At 36.3% G+C, this 8,038-nt stretch overlaps 1 non-coding gene across 1 annotated transcript; it reads left to right on the top strand.

Annotated features, from left to right (window-relative positions):
* The first annotated feature begins 445 nt into the window (after positions 1-445).
* On the top strand, positions 446-517 carry TRNAQ-UUG. Its single transcript has one exon. It is a non-coding gene; the product is annotated as a tRNA-Gln (tRNA).
* Positions 518-8,038: the final 7,521 nt, after the last annotated feature.

Here is an 8,038-nt window from a genome sequence, read left to right as displayed (position 1 = left end):
CCGAACCAAACCAACTAGTTAGTAACATGATTTAGTGGAAGCATTTTCACGCAAAGTAGAAGCAATAATGGAGGGTTTGAAATAATATAGTTTTCACCCCTGGTTTCTCGAATGAATATTGAAATAATATAGTTTTCATGTTAAGTTTTGCCCGGAAGAAAGAAAGACTGGGATGTAAAGTATTATTTCAATTTGTTTGTAATATACAACAATATATAAATTAACTATAAGAAATATATAAAATTACATGTTCTCCAAGAGCTTCAATCAACACTAGAGGGTTACTTCTGCGACCACTCTAAAGGTGCTCAAGATCACAACGAGTTAGATAAAACAGCTCTAGAACTTTGAATCCAATAACTTGAGTTTGACTCGTGATAGGATCTCTCTTCTTGTGGAATCTGCATAAAATAGGAAAACCATTCCAAAATAAATTTTTACAAGGGGTTCTATGGTGTAGTGGTTAGCACTTTGGACTTTGTATCCAACGACCTGGGTTCAACTCCCGGTAGGACCTTTAAAAAATAACCTTGATGCGAAAACACATAATAAGGAGGAACGACAACACAAGACATTTTAAAACAAAAGGGTGTTACCTAGCATGTCTAAACCTTGAGCTAGGATATGACTTCTCGTGTTTATGCATAACGTCTTGAGTCAAGCTTGGAACTTATAAGACCAAGGGTACATCTGGGGAATCTATCATTTCAGGGATATACCACTTTAGGAACTTTTATAAGACCAAGGGTACATCCCAGGAACTTATCATTTCAGGGATACCACTTTACTTATTCTAGGAGGGAAAGTCATATGGATCGTGATGAGCATTTTCTCCCATATAACTAAAGTTTTCCAAGAAAACCCGAGAAAAGGTCAAATTTTGAGTTGACTTGGACAATTGAAACTCGGCCTGTACAGCCACATTTACAGCGTTTCTCTCCTCGATTTCTTCGTGAAACTTAAAGATGGATGTTACAAGAAAGGGCTAGGGATTTATTTGATAACTTCTCGTGGAGATCGTAGCCTAAGATAATCGCTACCAAAGTTCATCCAAAATCTGATTTATCACTGGAGATAAAACAAAGGATTTCTTCATTCAACCTCTTTCATATCCTATCTTCAGGCTAAAGGAATTGGTTTGGAGGAACGTCTTTGAGTGTAGGACCTTAATTTCTAGAAATCGTTCTCGGTATGCAACTCACTCGAAATGCCAGATTTTCGATCTCGTGGGTAGCTTATTCTACAACATTTCAGCTCTCGATTCCTTCATCAAGTTTACTCCACTTCTTCCTCTGAAGCTAGAGGAATCCTTAATTTGAAGGAAAAGAGACCGTAGATAGGAATTTTGACTCTTATCCCCAATTTAATTTTGAAACCTATTTCCTTCAATTTGGCACGCTCTCGAGGTTATTTTTCTTCGTGGTCTTCTATGGAAGCATTCCTTGGAGGTGCAGAAACTGATTGGAATCATTCTTGCTCGACGAGTCATCATGTATCCTCGGATTGGATTTTCAAGTTTTTCTTGAAGTTCTTTACTGGCGGATTGAATTGGGAGAATGGTTTCTAGGCACTTTCAGCACTCTATTCCTTCATAAAACTTGTGGGTAATCTTCTTGAGAAACTGTAGGAATAAGTTTTGTAACACCCAAAAAGGAAGGAAATTAGATCGAACAAGAATAAGCTGCCCATGTAAGATCCTAATGATCAAAAGGGGAGGAATTAATGGATTAAGCAAGGGTGATGATCTCAAGCAAGTCATTCTTATAGCCTAACAAGTAATGTTAAGGAGTTTAAGACCTATGGAAAAAGGATTGGAAAGTAAAAGGAAGTGAAAAGGGCAAAAATGTCATTTTTCCAATTATAAAGGATCTTCCCGAATTTTTACTTCCTTATCTAGAAGGAATTTAAAGAGGCTCAAGAAGGAAAAAATGATCAACATGAGATGAAGGATTTTTAAAAAAATTATGGATTTTTCAGGAAAAATAATATTAAAATATTTGGTAAATGGAAACTTACCATAATACCCCTGGAAGAATGGATAATTATGAAAATACTCCTCTGATAAGAATCAGAGCATCTACAGTGACCATCTGAGAAACATCTCTGGAACTCGAATCTCAGCCGTTGGATCTTCCCCGAAGTTGGATAAGATCTAGACAACGAACAGATCATCACATCCAACGGCTGGTATCAAAACTATTGTCGGTAAAGCCCTGATTGAAGCGGATTTTCCGACGAATTATCCAGAACGTTCAATCTCTAAATCACGATGAATCTGGAGCTTTCAATATCGGTTTAAGCTCCTCCTATTAAGTCTGAAGTAGGGGCAACAATATGGAACAAGACTCGAGAAAGTTCGAGCACCCATTCGAGAGTTATGAGTGTTTAGTTTATGGGTCTCCTACTCTCGGTTTCTTCCAAATTCGAGAGCAATTCTCCACCATTCTTCCTCAAACTTATTCCTATAGTTTCTAAACAAGATTACCCATAAGTTCTATGAAGGAATCGAGAGCTGAAACGTCGTAGAACAAGATTCCCAAGAGATCGAAAATCTAGCGTTTCGGGTGAGTTGCATACCGAGAACGATTTCTAGAAATTAAGGTTCCACACTCAAAGACGCTCCTCCAAACCAGTTTCTATAGCTTGAGGAAAGGACATGGAAGAGGTTCCATGAAGAAATCGGGCCTTGAAAACCCCTAGAATCGGCTACCCGATAAGAAATCCCCTGTTTGGATTTTCATATGAACCCTAAAACGAGTATTACACAAGGATCTATGAAAGCAAAACTCAAAGAACCGTAAGTTAAGGCACTGAACCGACCAAATTGCTCGAGATTTAAGGAACATTAAAATAACCCACTAAATGAGCCCTGATGCCTATGAAATTTTAATGATGAGCATATTATATAGCATGTTTAGGTTATGTGTGAAATTTAGTTGTCAATGGATAAGGATAAGTAGGTAAACCAAGAAACGGGGCAAAATGACCATAATGCCCTTAAGGATATCTACCTACGGTTCATGACCTAGATGACCTCCAAATGCTATAAAACTCTACAGTAGATTTTATTCTATGATGATTGATGAGGTGGTGAAGTTTGAAAGCCACTGTAACTCGTTAAGTAGCAAAACCAAGAATTAGGGGTAAAATGACCATAATACCCCTAAGGAAGACTACCTACGGGTTAAGCCCTAAATGACCTCCTAACATTATGAAATGTTGTATGAATCCTTATCTCATGATGTTGTATAAGGTAATAAAGTTCGGGAGTCATTGGGAACGTTAGATAGCGAAACCAAGATATGGGAAAAAATGTATATCACGATCCACATGACTTTACCTCCTAAGATGACTAACGAGGTACCCATGAGATAAGAGATTCCCCATAGATACCCTTGGTTGCTAATAAGATTCTAAGTGCACAACGTTCCGTTAGACTATTCCTAAGAATAACCTTTAGGTTTCAAGTTTGACCCAAGACGTTATGCATAAACCTAGGATCCCCAAGAATACAAGGAAACGCCTAGGTTAAGGCAGATGGTATGCTTAACAAGTTGCTAGGATCCATGCTCAGAGTAACCATTATCTCCCATCATGAAGTGTACCACGAGATCTCTATTCCTCTTTAGGTGAGATGCCCTACTATATGTACCACGAGCAGGTGTTAATGATGGACTTATTATTTTCCTCACCTAAATGAGATGCCCTGCAATACGATATGCTAGCAGGATGCCACGTTTGTGATAATGTCACCTATGCCCTCATGGGGAGAAAACTAAGGGTTACTTTGGAAGTGTTTTCAGGACTAAAACACAATATATGACATGACAATCTCTAAGGGTTAGTTCCTAAAAACAAAACAAGAAGTCATATCCTAGCCAAGGTCTAAATATGCTCCGAATCACCAACCATGTCCTATATGGTCTATTTTATATGACATGAGGATAAACTCCAGATTTCAAGTTGGTTGGAGCAAGTTTTGGAACATAAGCCAAGATGGAACTTAAGGAAACGCCTAAAGAAAACATGTCGAGTTTCGAGACCCTTCTAGAACCCTTTAAGGAGCCCAATAGAAACTTATGACCTTCTAGAATAACTCATGCTAGCTATTACGATGGGTTCATATGATCACGAATGTATATAACAACTTAGGCCTCAAGAAAATAAGAATCTTAGAAACTTACAAGATTAAGAATCAAGAACAAGCTATACAACCACCAAGACAACAAGAATGCTAGGTACCATTCAAACATAAGGGACCAAAGTCCTCAAGACTCAAAATTCAAGAATGCTAGGTATTACTGTAAGCATGTCTAATTGTGGCCCATAACTCCCACCATGCGATGCTTTTTAAGGAGGCCTTTTTCCTCTTCTAGGTGGGATGCCCTACACCGTGTTCTCTTTGCAGGATGTCATGTTTGGCCTCATTCCCCTCACCTAGATGAGATGCCATGCACCATGTTATGATTTGTAGGATGCCATGTTCATGCATGTATCGATCACATGACCTTTATGGTCTAAGCCATGTTCATGCATGTATCGATCACGTGACCTTTATGGTCTATCATGGGGAGAACCTATGGCCATGATGGAGCAAGAAGAGAGTAAGTTACCCTAGCCATGAATTAAGAATCTCTTAAGACCTCCCACGGTACGTCATGCGTATGACTTAGACTACGCTGCTTGGAATGTAAGAAGCCTTGAGCATAGGTTAAGGTTGACAAGTTTATGTCAAGTACCGTAAATCTTAAGGGGAGTGTCTTAGAGAACGAATTAAGAAACATAACAAGAACTTACGACAAGAACAAGAACAAGAACAAGAAAACAAAAAGTGTGGTACCCTAGCATATCAAGGACACGATTAAGAGCCTACAAGTAGGCTGCTTACTGAGTCTTGTACTCATTCCTTATTCTCCATTTTTTTTCAGGAAATAAGGAGCTGGTCGAGGTCGAGAGCGGACTCTGGAGCAGGTGCCATAGACAAACCTCACCCATCATCCTTCTACCCTTTTGTGTCATCCCTTAACTTGTGTTTTAACTGTTGTGTTGTGTTGTGTTCTAAAATACTTTGTATAAACTTTATTTTGATATAATGTTTGATATATTTTAAGTTTTGGTTGTTTTATTTTGTTGAAAAAAAAAATTTACCCATCTTTTTACAGTCATCGAGTCAACCCGGTCCTTACAAGTTTGAAGAGAAATGGTGGAGGATTTCTCTCGAATTTGGAAGAAATTTGAGAGGAGACCCATAATCTAAATGCTTATTGCCTTCAATTGGGGGATCGACCTTTCTCGATTCTTATTCAATATTGTTGCTCCTACTTCCGACTTTATAGGAGGAGCTTAAACCGACATTGAGAGCTCCAGCATCTTCATTATTTAGAGATCGAACTTTCTGGATAATTTTTTGGAAATATCAACTCCGATCATAGCCTTACCGACCTTGGCTTTGAATACTAGTCATTGGATGTGATGATCCGTGCATGTTCGTTCTAGATCATATCTAATTTTGGTGGAGATCCGACGGTTGAAATTTGAGTTCGAAAGATTTTGCTCGGATGGTCACGGTAGATGCTCTGATTCTAATTAGAGTGGCATTTCTGTAATTATCCATTCTTCCAAGGGTATTTTGGTAATTTGCCAGTTTTCGAATATTTTATTATTTCTCGAAAAATCCATAATTTTTCTACAAATTTCTCATCACTTTTTTATCATTTTTTTCCCTTTTTTTGAATCTTGAGATTCCTTCTAGATAAGGAATTACAAATCCGGAATGATTCTTGATAATTGATCAAATGACTTTTTTGCCCTTTTGATTTACTTTTTCCTTTCCAATCCTTTTCAAAAGGCCTTTTTAACTCCTTGAAATCACTTGTTAGGGTACACGAATGACTGGACTAAGTCCTTTGTTCTTGCTTAATCCTTTAATTTTTTTCCTTTCTATCCTTTGGGTCTTTCATGAGTGGCTTATTCGTATGGGAGATAATTTTCTACATTTTAGGGGTGTTACATATACATACTCGTTACAAACACAAAATACGAAGCAGACTCAAAAGAAGAACAAAAAATACTAGATTAAAAACGGAGGTTAGTCCATGGCCCACACTCCAAAGTCCGCTCTCATCCACGACCAACTCTTAGTTACTTGAAAAAAAATGATAAACATGGAGTGAGTAAAACTTAGTAAGTAGCCTACTAGTACGTTAGCGACCTTAAGCTAAGATATTACTTCTTGTTATGTTTTCAGGATCTTATACTGATCTTGAAAACCTTCCCCTAAAATAACCTTCAATTTCCTCCCCATGAACACAATTTTCTCCCCATCTATCTTTTTTTAAACACTTTTGTTAAAGAGTATTTTTTTTTTTTTTTTTTGAAAATTCAACGGTATTTAAAAAAAAATTATGAGTATGTTTTTTTTAGATAAAGTGCAAAGTTCAATGGTATTTTATTAATTTAGATTATAATTTTAAAAAAAATACAAATTTTTGTTAATTAAGTTAATATTAATTTTATTAAAATACATAACACCACATCAAAATTAATTTATTCAGACTAAAATTAAAACTAAAAAATCAATTTATTTTAAACTAAAAAATTAATTTATTTTAAAACTAAAAAGTATACTTCAATTGACTAAAAACATCCCTTATCCCAACTATAAAAAATTTAATTCCAAGCTCTCTTCCAATAGACAAACGATTTATTAACCTCCGTCGTAAGATTTCACTTCATCAATTTAAGTAGCGTTCAACTATAAATATCAAATTTTAAAGTATTTCTTGGCAAAGTAATCTATTGAAACTGTCTATCAAAGGTGTACGGTAATGAGTTGTGGAGAAGTGTTTACTTCAATTCTAATTTCAATCAAGGATGTCAATGACAAAAAAGTGCAAGAGGCTAGAAGGTTTGTAGTGGAAGAAAATAACAAGAGTCATGGACATCGTTTCGTTTACAAGCTGTATCATGTGTCTTATTCATGGTTACTTAAATCTCGTTGAATTTGTGCGCCTTTCACATTCGAGACATTTGTGCCTTAAATCGAACTCTTTGCAATAGCGAACTTATTAAAAACTCTTTGCTTGATGCAACATTTGCTTGACATAATTGGACCAAAGGACTGTATGGACGACCATAGCTCACTGTATTGGTCTCCAATCATGAAGTGTGACGTCGGATCTTTGTGCATACCATATTCATTAACTATAACATGGCAAGAAATTTTTTATGTTTTTACCGGGCATGCCATATTCTGTTGTTCTTATATATCTTTAGTTACCTGTGATTAAAGCAACGAAGTATAGACATGGTTTCCAACCAACCCTTCCTTTATAGTTAGTTCGACGAATGGGTTTTTGTTATCATTTTATCGTTAACCCTTCCGATCGATTTTGTGTTATGATATCCTACAGGGAATGAGAAGCGACCTTACTTGGACAAAATTATATACCATTTGATAATTATTGTTGATCACAAAGATAAATTGAATTATAAGCCTTTTAAGTTCAAAAGTAACAAATTACTGGTACACTTTTACTTATAATCTTCATATTCTTTATATATGGATAAGGAAGGGAGGGATAGAAAAGATACTCATAATATCATTATGACTATGCCATATTTCATTAATAAAACAGAGTAATACATCCACAAACACACACACATATATTTCGAGAGAGACAGGACTAATTATAAGTAGAGATAGCATTCTAGTAGTTGTATTGCTACTTGTGGACAAGGAACTCGAGAACTTCTTTAAAAGATGAGAGTTTATGAGTAGGTGGCGATGGATATGTCACATGCACAAAAAGAAAGTTCTGCACCTTTGTAATAAAAGACCAAGGAATATCATCGTTATTTATAACTTCTATCACAATAATATAAATTCTGCGAGGACGACGTTCTCTAGTCATACCAACCCGACCGTTCACCACACACTTGTAGATGAAACGATGTCCAATATTCTCGTTATCCTTTTCAACTACAAACCTTCCTGCATTCTGCACTACTAGGATATTGACATCCTTAATTGGTACTA

Source organism: Cucurbita moschata, unplaced genomic scaffold (assembly GCF_002738365.1).
Source record: "Cucurbita moschata cultivar Rifu unplaced genomic scaffold, Cmos_1.0 Cmo_Scf00065, whole genome shotgun sequence".
Taxonomy (NCBI): domain Eukaryota; kingdom Viridiplantae; phylum Streptophyta; class Magnoliopsida; order Cucurbitales; family Cucurbitaceae; genus Cucurbita; species Cucurbita moschata.
Note: the sequence above shows the minus strand (reverse complement) of the source record. Positions and strands in the feature narration are given on the sequence as shown.